Here is a 16455-nt window from a genome sequence, read left to right as displayed (position 1 = left end):
GTTAATATACATTTAAAAAGGGTGAAGTAATTTTCAGTGCTTTTTCACAGGGTGTTAATTGACAATTATATGCATAGTCAATATAACCATGGTCATTAAGAGAGTTAGTTGACACCTTAATGTTAGGGTCAATATACATGTAACTCCTACTCTCACAGTAGTCCTAAAGCTACTATTACTACTGAAATATGTTGACTTTGGCTTTTAGCCTACAAATCTCTTGAACAATAAAAAAAATTAAGCCTTTTAGCAGTCAGGGGTGCTACTTAAACAAGTGATTTCATCATCACTTATTTCAGTGATTTGATAAATTCAGTTATCACCTATTTAAGTGATTTTAGTGTTTTCTTTGATCTTCAAATGCTAATTTCATTGATTTTCCATATTTTCACAATCTTTTCTATAATTTTCCTACATAAACCAATTATCCCTTTTTCTTTGTATATTAATTTCACCAGTGCGCTTGGGCAGTAAGTTAGTGCGCTAAAGCTTTTAAAAGTACCCTTGGGAATTTTTCTGTAATCAAAAATTCATTAACTACTCTTACTATCAGACAAAGATCAACAATATTAGGTAACCTGATTGGTTTTCTTTAGAGTTAGAATGATCTACTTCAAGGTTATGACCTGATCTACAAACTATTCCAGTTTTTGCATATTTTAAACAAACTGTAAAAGTGTCAGGCTTATCAAGTAAAAGACAATTTCTGCATGTACATAGTTGTTTTTTTAATGGAAATGTTGTCTTTTTACCAATAAAAAAATCAAGCTTGTGGGAAAAATATCAAGAAAATGTTATAAACACTTATTAAAGTGATTACATTTTAACTTCTAAAATTACTTGTTTCAGTGATTTTAAAAAGTCTGTGTGAAAATTTTTAATATTTCACAGCCAAAATCACTCGAGGAAGTGATTCTGAAATCACTTGTTTAAGTAGTACCCCTGACTGTTTAGTGAAATTGTAAGCATATTTCCTGCTTCTTTGAAATAGAGCATAAGTTGACGACTAAAGGATTCAAGTCAATATAACAATGGTCCTAAAGTTTATTTTAAGCACTCAACCTCCCCATACCCTTGAATTTGACAATAAAAACATGAATGTAGACACAATGCAAATCAATGTGAAGTGGTACTTATTTCCAATGCTGTTTTCAACATGGATAACATACAACATCATAAACATAAGATGTGGTATTATTGCCAAAGAAATAACTCTCTACCTAAGACCTAAAGAAGTAAAAAAAAACCAATTATAGCCTATAAAGTCACGTTATGGCCTTCATCATGGAGCCTTGACTCACATTTTCATTCATTTCAATTCAAAATCATGTATAAAACTATTTTAACTTTATTTATTGCTTTTCAGATCTTTGAGATAAATCAACTGAGTATGAACAGTGGAATAGACAGCAGAATGAACTTTAAAAAAATGTTTTTAATTTGTTTAAATAAATGATTTATGGTTTGATTCTTGAATAGTGGTTTAATTATTAGTATTGTCATACAAGAGGGACGAAAGATACCAGAGGGACAGTCAAACTCATACATTAATGTGTTTTATACTTTACTTTCAAAAGTGTTGATTTAATAAGCTCTTGAAAAAAAATTGTTGAAAACAGTTGATCAATAAAGTCACCATCTGACATAGCCAAGAGTATCATAACTGTACATATTAAATGAGCAACCTTTGACCAAAGTACAAAGTCAGTTCAAGTGAGCCTATTTAACAATACTCCTTAATACCAACAGTAAACAATATGTTCCCCTAAATACTGTGAGTAACTCATCAAGTGTCTGTTTACCATCAGGCTAAGCTAACTCTTGCAGTGCACCGGATAGTTTTATTGGGTTTGAGTTGTTATTTAAGGTTTGTTCTTTTCTTGTTATTTATCTTGATTTCTCCTCTCCCTTTTGGATTTGTGAATTAGTGCACCTTTAATTTTCTTGCATTCTATAGTTGTCACTTTGATCTGATAGATCTCAGATAGTTTTGGTTATGAGCTTGTGACTTCATTATTACATGTAGCTGAACAATAATGAACATGAACCCCTGCATGCATTCAAGAATTAAGTTTATATCGAAATAAACATAATGGATCAAACTCTTTGTGTTCAGATGTTACACCAGATTTCCTGTTTTTTTCCAGTAAGTTACTTGACATTGTGTCAATATAACAACCAAAAGACGGTAGTGTTGTGAGCAATATAAGCATTCAATCATAATTTGGTAAAATGAAAAATAACCATCAGTTACCTAGGCAATAGTAGAAAAAAAATCTTTAAAAAAAAGGATTTTGAAAAAGGTTAAATTTAAACACTATTTGTCAATATAACCTACATGTAAGATATGGTATACAAGATTTAATAGTCATCTTCTTCATTTAGAAGATTAAGCTGTATTGGATAAGTTTTCCCCTACTTAAAAAATCAGCTAGTGTTGCCCCCCTGTTTTTTGAGTGGCCTGTTTTAAAATTAAGGCAGAAAAACTATCAAAAAGGGTTATTGTCAAAATAACATACATTGAATTTGGATTTAATTTTGTCAACGAAGATCTGGGTTTACAACAACTACATAAAATATTTCATTTAAACTATAATAATTATGTTTACAAATATAATTGCTGTTCAAAAAACGTTTTACACAAGTTACTAGAAGAAAACTTTATTTTGGACATCTATAACATACTGATCTTGCTCAGAGCACTGACATTTCAGAACATCAGGGATATCTCTGTGAATTGGTCTATGATATAATGATGTTGAAAGATATTATGTGCAGCTAAGTATTGATACATTTCATTAATCCCATAAGAAACTATTTAAAACAAAAGATTGCACTATTGTCAATATAACTTACACAAAATATACAAGGAAGGTCAATTTTACAATAAAATGCTTCGCTGGGCGCAGCTTGATACGACCGCAGAGGTCGACCCCTGAACAGTTGGGGCAAGTATGGACACAACATTCAAGCTTGATACAGCTCTGAATTTGGATTGTGATTAAATATTTGACACAGCATAGGTTTCTGACACAGAAAGAATGTGGTCTAAGAACTTGAATTTTTTTAATTTACCTATTATGGTCCAATGTCCAAAATCAAAATACATGGTTAGATTCAGCATATCAAAAAAACCCATATATTTAATTTTTGTTGAAATCAAACAAAGTTTAATTTTGGACCCCAACTTGGACAAACTTGAAAACTGGGCCCATAATCAAAAATCTAAACACATGTTTAGATTCAGCATATCAAAGAACCCCAAGAATTCAATTTTTGTTGAAATCAAACAAAGTTTAATTTTGGACCCAAATTTGGACCAACTTGAAAACTGGGCCAAAAATCAAAAATCTAAATACATGTTTAGATTCAGCATATCAAAGAACCCCATATATTCAATTTTTGTTAAAATCAATTAAGTTTAATTTTGGACCCCAACTTGGACCAACTTGAAAACTGGGCCCATAATAAAAAATCTAAACACATGTTTAGATTTAACATATCAAAGAACCCCATGAATTCAATTTTTGTTAAAATCAAACTAAGTTTAATTTCGGACCCTTTGGACCTTAATGTAGACCAATTTGAAAACTGGACCCAAAATTTAAAATCTAAATACACGGTTAGATTCGGCATAACAAATAAATAAATGTGGTCAAAGATTTTACAAATCTAATGCGCTATACTGTGCAATTAAAGATTACTTCTTGAAATTTTTCAATATTTGAAATTTGAAAAAAAATAATATTTGAAGAATAATTCTTTTTAATTTCTGAAATCTGAAATGAGAAAAAAATGACCCCCACAATTTCTTTTTACCCCCCCCCCCCCACCCCCTTTGTTTCCCCAAAAAATTCTTTCCCTGAAGATATGGTCATTATCTCAATTCAAATTTCCAATGGAGTTTGCAGCCATAATTACCCATTTAAATTTACCATAGTGCTAACTTAATCTATTTTATAATAGAATTTCAAATATAGTGTCAAATCTTTCATATGGATTTTTTTGTAAAAAAAAAGATGCAACATTTGCAAAAATTTTACTGGTCTTCCTTTATAAATATGCATTTCTTTAAACATAATTTAAAAGCAGTGTAAGGGAAGTAACCAAAACGTTGTATTTGGATTACCTCCCTTACACTGTTTTAAATTATCTTAATTGTTCATTAACCATTACTTTATACATAATTTAAAAGCAGTGTAAGGGAGATAATTTCAATGATGTATTTGATTTATCTCCCTTACACTGCTTTAAAATATGTTTTGTACTAAAGTATTTGTCCATTAACCAGGACAACCTTGTTTTTCCCCCTTTTTTGCCCCTAATTCCAAAACTGTTTGAGCCATAACCCCCCAAAGCAAATCCTAACCATCCCTTTGTGGTATGTAAACTTGTAGTATAATTTCAGAGAGATCCATACATCGTTCCACAGTTATTGTCTGGAAACTAGAAAATGCTTATTTTATGTTTGTGAATAAATAAAAGGTGGTATGGGGTTAACATCAATCAGATAGAAACCCAAAAGCAAAACAACCAAAAGACATCTAGAGGGCAATGTTTTGTCCATTTCCCCAGACACCTGTTTAATTTTACTGTTTTCTTTCATCAGACAAGCTTGGTGTTTTGCAGAACATTGATTTTGGTGTCCCTTCTATCTATTAATTTGCCAACAAATAAGTAAGACTTTTGATCAGCAAGATGTAGGCGTTTCCTACAAATTGTGCAAAAATTTAATTTATTTTCAGAAGTTTCTCACTGAAGAGCCACGAGGTCTGGAATTCTCGCTTCTGTTTTTTTTTTTTTTTTTTCATATTCCTAGTCTTTCTCCACCTGTGTTTTCCGTTTTTTACTCGACTAGTCATTATTATTTTCATTCTTTTTGTCTTGATCACCAGGTCTTGGTGTTTTTATCAGGTATTTATCCATCTCGATAAGACCCATGCAATCATGAAAAATTATAATAACACTTCTGTGAGATGGCAAATAAAACCTAATCGACGATCCCGGGTCAATGGACAAAGATATTGCAATGTTTATGAGACCCGGGTTCGCATACTTAGGCCATAAAAAAGAATATGTTTGTTTGCCCTAACCCTACCTACCCAGAAAATAGCTGCCTACTCAAAATCTTTTATTGTCCTGATGTGAAAAAGTTTTTTTTAATCAGATAGGCATGAAGACTAACAAACATCTGACACTTCAATTTCTCTTTGCAGAAAAAAGAAAAGAAAATGCCTACCTACCTACCCACTGTCTCTACCTTTGGGTAGGGTTTGGGCAAACCAAAATATTTTTAAATGTGGCCTTATTTTTATTAATTTTGGTTATCGATCTATTTCCATTTTTTTTTTTAATACTTGTCATCATGAACATTGATGTTTTGATTTAAATATATGTTTTTCACGTGTTGATCATTGGTTTCTTTTACATAAAATAATACATCTTAATAAATTATGAAAATAATTCTATATTTTTGATTAAATGAATTTTGTCAACTGTAATTTTTTACTTGTCCACGGGCAACCCAGACAAAAACAAGAGTGCACACACTGAAATGTCTCGCCTTCTTTACTAACCATTGATTTTATGTTGATAGTCCTAAATATAAAGCTTTAGTACAAGTAACACATAAACTTAACATGATCCAAAAAAATGAGGTCAAGGTCAGATAAACCAAACGAGAAATACATGTACACCTTACAATCATTCAATAAACCAAACATAGTTGACCTATTGCTTATAGTTTCTAAGAAACAGTCTTAACCAAGAAAACTTAACATTGACCAATGAACCATGAAAATGAGGTCAAGGTCAGATGAACCATGCCAGGCAGACATGTACACCTAACAATCAATTTATGCATTAAATATAGTGGACCTATTGCTTATAGTATCTAAGAAACAAACTTAACCATGAAAACTTAACATTGACCAATGAACCATGAAAATGAGGTCAAGGTCAGATGATACCTGCCAGACAGACATATAATCCTTACAATCCTTCCATACAACAAATATAGTTGATATATTGCTTATAGTTGAAGAAAAACAGACCAAAACACAAAAACTTAACACTGAGAAATGAACCGTGAAAATGAGGTCAAGGTCAAATAAAACCTGCGAGACTGACATGTACATCATAAAATATTTCCATACACCAAATATAGTTGACCTATTGCATATAGTATTAGAAAAAAAGACCAAAACTCAAAAACTTAACTTTGACCACTGAACCATGAAAATGAGGTCAAGGTCAGATGACACCTACTAGTTGGACATGTACACCTTACAATTATTCCATATACCAAATATAGTAGACCTACTGCCTATAGTATCTGATATATGGACTTGACCACGAAAACTTAACCTTGTTCCCTGATCCATGAAATGAGGTCAAGGTCAAATGGAAATTGTCTGACGGGCATGAGGACCTTGCAAGGTACGCACATACTAAATATTGTTGTCCTATTACTCATAATAAGAAAGAAATTATTTTCAAGTAGTCACTGAACCATGAAAATGAGGTCAAGGACAATGGACATATGACAGACAGTAACTTCGTAACATAAGGCATCTATATACAAAGTATGAAGCATCCAGGTCTTCTAGCTTCTAAAATATAAAGCATTTAAGAAGTTAGCTAACGTCGCGGCCGCCGGATCACTATCCCTATGTCGAGCTAGGCTCGACAAAAATTACTTGTCCGGTTGTTCAAATGGACGAGTCGGGCGAGTCGGGCATAGCATTTCCACACCCCTGCTGCCACTGGAAAATGAGGGTATATTGGATAGGGACAGAAATTTTGCCTTGCAACAGGCCACCTACGGACCCCTCAAAGAGTTGTTAAAAGGGTTCTTAACGTGCAGAGAGTGTGGCACTCTCTCCACGAGGCATCAGATTTAACGTCCCCTTCTGACCGGACGTGGCTGCATACTTGATACATCCCGCACAGCCAAATGGCCGCCCCACTTTGGCAAGGGTTTTACTGCAGACCTGTAGTGACCATATTTCTATTCCCCATGCAGTCACCCTTGGGGCATTATTTGTTTAATTACACTGCATATCAATATGGATGATTAAGTTAAATATTTGATTTTATACCATAATTCTTTCACTAACTGTATTTAATAAAACACACAAATGATCAGGCATTGTGTGAAGGGTAAAAAGGCAAATACCATGGCAAAGAGGGTAAAAAAGACATATCCTTGTGCATATACCCAGGAAGTGATGGCAAACTAAAACATTATTATGACGACCTTGACACTTCATTGAATCAGCGTGCTAAAACCTATTATACATTGTACGATCCCCACCTCACTGATTTTAATTTCTTGAAATGACTAAAATAAATGTAATTTGCATACAGTGGGGACTATCAGTGGGTTACAAATAAAACATTTTATAATTTTATTACTTTCCTATGGTCCATGTATGTTTATTTTAGGGCAACAACCATTTTCTTATCTGGGGGGGCCTGGGATTTTCATTGTGTTCATAATTTTTTTTTCAGAACCTTCCTCCGATAAAATTTTTTTTTCTTATGAGAAGGAAAGCAAAATTTTTTTTTCCTATCATGTTTTTCACAAAACCATAAAAAAAATTTCAGCTACAGTGCAAAATCGAAATTTTTTTTCGGTCAGCTAGGCCATCAAAATATTTTTTTCAAAAAAATCCCAGCCCCTCCCCCCCCCAGATAAGAAAATGGTTGTTGCCTAAGCAAAATACAGGATGGACATTGTATTCGTTGACCAGATTTGAAAGCCATTTTTTATACTTCTCTGAATGTTAAACAAGTTCAATCTGGAGGCAAATTATGAAATAGTAATTTCAATATGGAAAAGTTTTTAAGGCTAAATAATTTAAAAAAACAAAAGAAACTAAATAAAAAAGCAAAACCAGAAACTGAATATAAAAAAGCCTTTGGTGCAGAACTTTTCCACACAGTGTAATATTCATGTTTTTATAAAATAAAAAAGTGACAATTATAGTAGAAGAGGCTGCTCAAAATCCAGCATTTGTACTAAGATTTATCCATAATCATTGAGGTAAGGAAGTCTAGATCTGGTTATGACATAAAAATAACTTTTGACTTGTCAGCTGTGGTAAAAATCTATTTGATACCCCTCTCCCAAGTTAATCAAAAGATAAGTTGACTGCTCCCTTATATAACTGAGACTACTATATGTTAATAGTAATTTAAATTGTCAAGTTACCAGTTATGGATAAAACTAATGTACATAAGTACATACATTTAGTAAGTGGACTTGGAATAATATCTTTTAATAATTATGTATGAAAAAGACGGTGAGTCCCAAAAGTAAGTCACTCTCCAAGCTGGCAAGTGGAATTTCAATTTGGTGAGTTGAAATGAAAAGCTGCTCGTCAATTTGGCGAGTAAGAAAAACAAAAGGTTTCACACACTGCATTTGTACAATCAATTCCAAGTAACTTCAATATAACATTTATTGAACCATACCATGATGTTTTATTCAGTTGGTGAAGTGTTTTAAATTGTTCATACATGTATGCCTCTTTTAATAGAGGAAAATTACTTCCTAAATTCTCTAATCGATACCAATACAATAGCAATGCTTTAATTATATTAAAATAAATTGGAAATTTAACATTTGTTGTTTTTTTGTGCACACCAAGTATAAATTTGTTAAATTTAATGTGAAGTTTCTCACCGGGTAAACCTGAATATAATTTTTCAAGAGATACATCTTCCTTCTTACATTTAGAGGAAAGAGAATTAAACATTCCCCATACTTCACTACCATATAATAAAATAGGTTTCACAGTGTGATCAAAAGCATGAATACTTGTTTTGATGTTAGGATTTAGAGATAAAAAATCTTTCCGCAATTGATAATAAGCTTTTAAGGATACTTGTACAGTTCACTTTGAGCATAACTAAATGAGCCAGATGAGCTTAAATATAAACCCAGGTACTTGTATTTTGAAACACATTCCAGGTTTATATTCTGGTATGTGTATTTACCTGTGACCCAACCTTGCAAGCCTACCAATGGGTCTCAACAAGTGAGAGAATCCACACCTGGAGGTGGGCTTCAGCTGGCCCCTAAACAATAATGTAAAATAGTTTAGCGAATTTTTTTTTCGTTATATTTATAAAATAATATTCTCAAAGTGAAATCAAAATTAGTAAAAGAACTGTATACAATGTAAGACAATATAGTCGTATATTATAACGTGCATGAAAGAGTTATTTATGGTCTTTTCTGAGCCCTGCATCGAACAAGGGTTGGTCTTTGTTACTTGAATTGGACAGAAAATTTCTACAAACATAAAACAATGCATGCATAATCGGATCCTGTTCCTTATATTTAAGCCTTGTAATGTATGCAGCATTCTCAGCGATGGATTTCGTAAGACATTCCCGCTGCTTACTTCTGGAAACCTTGTTTACAACTTCATGTACATTTTTTATCATTGTAATCATCCATTGTGGACTTTGAATGAAAAAAACTTTTCTCAAACATAGATCAAACACTGGTCATACTCCGTGATCAGACAAATCCTTTTTACTATTAAAATGGAAATAGAAGGCTATAACTGCAAACTGCTCATCAAATGAGGTCCATGCATTCTTGAAATAAAAGAGCCACAGTGACTGACCACATATTTTCATTAAATCGCTTTCATACTTCTAGAGTTGAGAATGGGAAATTATGTAAGGGTAGCAAATTCATTCATATTTCAAGCCAATCCTGAACAAAAATTTCTGCTATTTATATAGCTATACAAATTTGGGAAAAAATAGCAAGCCCTGTTTGAAAGTTACCAGCCGTGCATCCTCGGGCAGGCTGGTAAATTTACCAACTCTGGTAGAGGGCATACTCCCCTCCCCTCTTTTGATCTGAAACAGTATCATTTTTTGCATAAAATGTCATAAAATCGTCCAAATTTGTTTTGCATCACTCTACTCGGCGTGAAAATCTACCAATTTTATAGGCAATTCATGGAATTACGCCCCTTTGAAAAAAGCTGAATCCATCATCCGCCCCAGCCTGGGACTGTAGTTATGGTCGATCGGCAGCTCCTGCTAAATTTTAGAGGCATTGCCCTTCCTAAATAAAAAACATGAATGGTAATGAAAAGTAAAACGTGATAAGATGTTGAAAAAAACAAGTACCTTGCTCCTCCAGATGCCGCCATCTTGTTCCGATTTTGAAGCATGCGCACTGGTGATATTGTGTTATAGCACGACCACAAAAATGGCGTTTAATAATATCGATGTACACACATAGTTCACACTTCCTCATAATAGACGGCGAGTGAGACTTGCTTATTTTTTCTTTTTATTTTATGTTTGATTGAAAATTAAAGCAATTTAGCGATAATCATACAATTTACATCTGAGGACGTCCTTAGTTGTGAGTGAAGTCCTCACTTACTGGTGTGTATACTTACACATGTCCTCATTGACATACGTGTACCAGAACACACACACACACACACACACACACACACACACTATTTTTATAAAAAGCATAAAAGTAAAATAGGAAATGATACGAGAATGTGAATCATAAATCTTTTACATTCTTATAATTCTCATCAGTTGAACGGCAAACGCCTGAATCTGACAGATAGAGGTCAATTTGTCGACAAAAAAAGTACCCGTATGTAAAATGTTTACGCCCACAAACAGCGCCACCTATAATTTTTTCTACGGCGTCTTTGAGAACGATGTTCCGTTCTGTAGTAAATTAAAACATTAAATTAACTAAAACATAGAAAAGTTAGTGTATAAAACTAATTAAAAGATATATTTGCACATGACTGGTTATGCATGATACGCTGGCAATGTGCGCAATGTCCTTTAATCCAAGATTCAAAATTAGTTTGTTTCCTATGTCAAAATGGCGGATTCCAATGTTTACATTTTTCCATCGATTTGAGAGCTGACACAAATTCGTATCCAATCATTAATTTGCATATTATGTACTGTGTAGGGTAGCTTATCCAATGGGATTTACTGTTATAAAGTGGCTATACGTTACCAGCCATCGTTACAACAGTGCCATGTGTTTTGTGTGTATAGCTCAGGAATGATGTGTATTCAATATTTACGGTAAATAATCAATGTTATGTTCATTATATTTCCATGCATACACAAGTCATAACAGCAAATGCATTTTTTATAGAACTTACTAGGTAAACAGACATGTTTAACTGTCTGCTTTAGCAAACATTCGTGTAAATAAACCCGATGGGTCGTTTTGAATATTCAAGCACAGCAGACAAACACGTGGTAGATTATTGATGTTTGTTTACCGAAATTGCACGCTGTTATCGTGATATTATTGTTTAACAGCAGATAAAATTAATTTTACAATTGCATTTAACTACTTTCAAGAGTTATATAATACACCTTGCCTAAGAAATAGGTGTAGCTAGGTCCATGGACCTCCTTTACTAGGTCCTTAAAAAAAGAGGCTGTAATAATGTACATGATGTAAATTACCATATTTACATTCCAGCATTTTTTTGCATTTGATATATTTCATATACATGTACATGTATGTACATAGAGAACAATAGAGTAAATGAACATACATGGGTTTAATAATTTCCCACCCTAGGTATTAATTTTAATACTCATTAGAGGTTGGAGCAAATAGGGCAGATTGCAATCGATCATAATGTAGTGTCTAAAAATGCTGATTGATGTGGCCAAGTCCTCAACAACCTTTTTTCTAAGTATACAGCAGCTCCTTTAATGATTAGTAAGGGAACACTTTACATATAGTCCAGTGGCTAAGTCCTGTCTTTTTTGTCTCTATTATTTCCTTATTTATATTATTATATTTCTTATATTCTCTTGTACATGTAGTAAGCTAAAAAGCTATCATTACTCTTTTTCCTCATCTGCCTGATAACAATGAAATGTATTCATTGTTGATGTCTGTAAAGTGACTTATAATTTAACTGCTAACAGACATTTGGACTCTGGTGGATAGTTTCTATACTGTTATCTCATTGGCAATCATACCACATCTCTTTATTTTAGTACAGGTTAAGTATTCAAAGTAAGTGACTAACAAACATTAAATCATTTGAAAGAAAAATTCTGCAATGATTTCAGTTTACATATATCAACAATAAGATTTGGTTGTGTAAATTGTGTCATTATGTTTATAATAACCACTGTAATTGTGAACTGCCATGACTGTCTTGTACAAAATATATTTGAATAAGTTCCCTAATGAAAAGTATATAGATGTTTAAAAAAACAAATGTATGTACTAGTTCCAGATCTATCAATTCAAAAATAATTGATGTTTTTTTTAATTAATTGAATAATAACAACTTATTGCAATACTCATGATGATCATGATATTAAAATACAAACTAGCATTCTTATATGTGATACATATATAACTTAATGCAGCTTATTCTGAAATTGTAAGGTATGTCATAAAAAAGAGATTTTTTGTAAAAGTTACCAAAATTGTCTGTATTTCAACCACATTTAGGCCTAAGAACCTTAAATTTTTAAGTGTAGAGGTTGACAAGTCATGACTGTAAATTCAGATATTATCATGAGGTTTTTATTAAAGTAAATAATGCGATTAAATTGATTATCTCAATAAAAAGAACTCTCATTCTGATTTGATACTATGAGATTTTTTCTGATATCAGAAAAATAAATATCTCATTGTTGTCCATTCTTCAAAAAATTTCTGAACATACTGTACATGTATTTAAGTCAGCTTTGTTTTTGTCTGAGACTACTATAACATGGGAAGTGACCAATCTCTATGTTAATTGTTATAGTAGTCTCAGGTTTTGTTTTGTAGTTCAATTGACTATGCATTTTAGAGCAGTTAAATATGAATTTGGATTAAATTTGAAGTTGATTCAGTATATTTTATGACATAATAACACTCTTTTATTTAAACAAAGCATTTTCAGACTTTATTTACAGACCAGCTTAGCTAATCATTCATTATTCAATAAATAATTTAATTAAAAGACTCAACAGTTGTTTGTAGGACTTATGAATTCAAATATAAGGGAAAAAAATCAAAACTTGAAGTAATACATGCAATAGGAATTATGAGAACTGCATGATATCAGATTGCAATACAGCTTTTTGTTCAGTTTTCTTTGTGTTGATTATAATGTTTTAAATCCCTTTCTGGCTTTTTGGATGTTCAGATTTTTTCTCTTGATTAAGAGCGAGCAACGGAACTTGTACATCTTATATAGTTTCTTATCTCGGGGGTGGATCAAGCAAATTTTCAAAGAGGAGGGGGGCATGTATTGTCTACATTTTCTTTTTTTCCATATTGTATTTTAATGTAATGCAAAGTTAAATTCTATTGTAACACAAGTTCTGCTGACAATGGCTGATAAACCCCTCTTGTATGTAATTATTTGGCATGAAATGAAATATGTTTTTTCTGTATATGGAAATTAGGAATAATCCACCCTCTCTTTATAAAAGACCTGGATCTGCTTAAAAGTTCTTGCTTTTCTCAGAATTTTCCATTGTTACATCAGGAATAAAGGCTACCAATAATCATGCTTGACAATCATTGAGGTCACACATAAAGAACCCATCTCTTTGCAGATCATAGTAGAAAAACAAAGATACAATGTAGTTGGTAACATAAATGTATTTAAAAATATCAAGAGAAACATTCCCATACAGAATCTCTGTCAATAAGTTATTTTTCCACTCTTAACAGTGAAATCTTAAATATGTAAATTGATCGGCAAGCCTCACATCTTGAAAAATAAAATGTCTGTAGGAAAGAACTATTGTTTCACAATTGATGCTGTGTTAGAATTTATAATATCACTCTTTTTTCTCCATATGATCAGCATAAAAAGTGACAAGTTCTTCAGTCTAAATAACTTTGTTAAATCTCATTTCTGATGGAACATTTTCAGTGCACCAGATTAACAACTTTCTATGTTAGATACTTATTTAAATATTAAAATTCAAGTCTAATTTTAGAGTGAAATTTTAATATATTTAAACAAACTGTTCTAAACAACCAACATGTACAAACGCTGAGTTTATTTTCATATCCTTTCTAAGAATATTGATACAAAGAAAGTAAAACAAAGACTTGTATCATTCCATCTACCAAAAGGGTGTTTGAGAATATACAAATAAGTCCAAGTTTCAGAGAAAAGTCAGTTATCTATAATTTTCTTCTTTGGAAGTTTTCAAAAACCTGTTTTAGGGTACTTGAAAAAATGCCATATTCAAACATTCCATGACTATTTTAATGTTACAAGAGTAGAGGAACATAAAATATTGAATGGTTATTCAAGAAAGTGTCGAAATATAACTACAATCATTAATTTTACTCGAATTTACTGTTGTGAACTTGCAGTTTCCTACGACGCGTGTACGGAGTTATCTCCCGTTGATCTCCGCTTCGCCACGAATAAGCTGACACAATTGCGTATCCGGGGAATTTATGATCTATAATTAATATATAAGATGCAGAAAATGGTTTTACTTCATATTTTATACCCCTCCATACGTTACCAAACCCATTTAAGAAATGATTTGGGATTTTCTGTAGACCTACCCAAATTTTCCAAAAAAAATTTCAACTTCCATCGTTGTTTTAGAATACTTTTATAACACCTTTCATAAATAAGTATACATAATAATGAAACTTATTCACTCAAGATTTGGACCCTACAAGTTTTATTTATGTACGAGTTACAATTAGACGATACGAGGTAAAAAACCAAGAGGTGTACACGTTCACAAGAAAACGGTAAACTCTGACCTTTTATCACGTGACCAATGTCTTGAACTTAGACGCCATTAAAGCGTTTGCCGTTCAACTGCATCAGTTATAATTATTGACAACAAGACTAGTGAACACCTACTTCAGATACTGTGGATTCATTTATTTTCGTGGGTATCAATTTTCGTGGATAGAGAAAAAAAGACATTTTGTGGTGTACGTAAATTCGTGGATCGCTGATTACAAAAAAAAAAAAAAAAAAAAAAATCAAATACGTAATTCGTGGATTTCTTTTTGATTTAGGAGATCATATAACCTCCTTGATTTGATCAATAATAAAACAAACAAAAGAGAAGGAATTCATTGAAAAAGTTTTGAATTGTCAAAATCCTCGCTTGGTCATTCTAGGTTAAAGTATTCATTGAAAACTTCTATTACAGTAATGGACAGAGAAAACTAATTATTTGTTTGTTTTACAATTTATAAATTCTTTTCGGAATTTTCTTCGGCATTCAAAACTCTATGATTGAAAGCTCAGTTCCCTAATCACGATATAATAAACAGTCATATAAGTAAAAGGTGTGAAAATAAATGTTCCTGTCATAAAAAATATTACCTACGGGTAATATCCCCGTACTTAATCCTATTGAGTTTTAATCACCAGTAAACCAAACTATGACACGGTAATTAACAACTTGCAGTAATTTTCCATGAACAGTTTTAATCAATTTTAAAAATTAAATTATCACTGATATTCGATATATTAATTATTGATTTAATCAAAATACTTGTATCTTCTTTCAATAAAAACACGTGTTATGTTACAATGTTTATCGCTAGTCAACACTATACTAGAACTGCATAACATAACCGGAAATAAATATCCGACTCCATACACATTTCTCGGGATTATTCTTCGTTGAATTCTTAAATTCGTGGTTCGCTGTGACCCACGAAACCCACGAAAATTGGTATACCACAAATAAAAATGAATCCACAGTAGACGGATTTGGTAGATATATTCTGGGACTATTATACTAACAATATATTATGTCCCAGATTTATTAGAATACAAAGAAAAGATCGGCTATATCTAGTTGGTTTAGAATCAGATGATGAAAATCATTTTTTTAAACTGGAAACTTAATCATAAATGAAGAAAGTGTTGTTTGAACCAATTATTTGGTATAACCATACGACCTTCAACAATGAGAAATAAAATGCCCCGTATGGCGCAGCTAGATACGACCGCATAGGTCGAACCCTGAACAGTTGGGGCAAGTATTGACACAAGCATTTATGCTTAAAACAGCAATGAATTTGGATTGTGATTGAATATTTGACACAGCATAGGTTTGTGATACAAAATGAATGTGGTCAAAGCTTAAAAACTGAAAAAATTAAAATTGGACATTTACCTATTATGGTCCAATATCCAAAATCTAAGTGCATGGTTAGAATCAGCATATCAAAGAAGCTCAAAAAGTAAATTTTTGATAAAATCAAATAAAAGTTTAATCAATGTGGACCAATTTGATAACTGAGCCCAAAATCCAAAATCTAAATACTAGTTAGATTCAGCATTTCAAAGAACCCCATAAATTCAATTTTTGTTGAAATCAAACAAAGTTTAATTTTGGACCCTGATTTGGACCAACTTGGCAACTGGGCCCAAAAGTCCAAAATTTAAATACAGGTTTAGATTC

The 16455-nt window shown here is 32.1% G+C and overlaps 1 protein-coding gene and 1 long non-coding RNA gene across 9 annotated transcripts in view; one reads left to right on the top strand and one right to left on the bottom strand.

The window, feature by feature from the left end:
• LOC127728612 (uncharacterized) overlaps nucleotides 1-10459 on the bottom strand; it is a 34663-nt gene extending 24204 nt beyond the window's left edge. The window contains exon 1 of one of the 3 annotated variants that reach the window (XR_007994254.1): nucleotides 10159-10459. This is a non-coding gene — a long non-coding RNA (uncharacterized LOC127728612). The remainder of the gene's footprint in view (nucleotides 1-10158) is intronic. The other 2 variants (XR_007994253.1, XR_007994255.1) reach the window with 2 other exon arrangements.
• Nucleotides 1-16455, top strand: part of LOC127728572 (uncharacterized) — an 879051-nt gene that overhangs the window by 388479 nt on the left and 474117 nt on the right. The window lies entirely within an intron of this gene.

The sequence above is a fragment of the Mytilus californianus genome, unplaced genomic scaffold, assembly GCF_021869535.1.
Source record: "Mytilus californianus isolate M0D057914Y unplaced genomic scaffold, xbMytCali1.0.p SCAF_2, whole genome shotgun sequence".
In the NCBI taxonomy this organism is placed as follows: Eukaryota; Metazoa; Mollusca; class Bivalvia; order Mytilida; family Mytilidae; genus Mytilus; species Mytilus californianus.
Note: the sequence above shows the minus strand (reverse complement) of the source record. Positions and strands in the feature narration are given on the sequence as shown.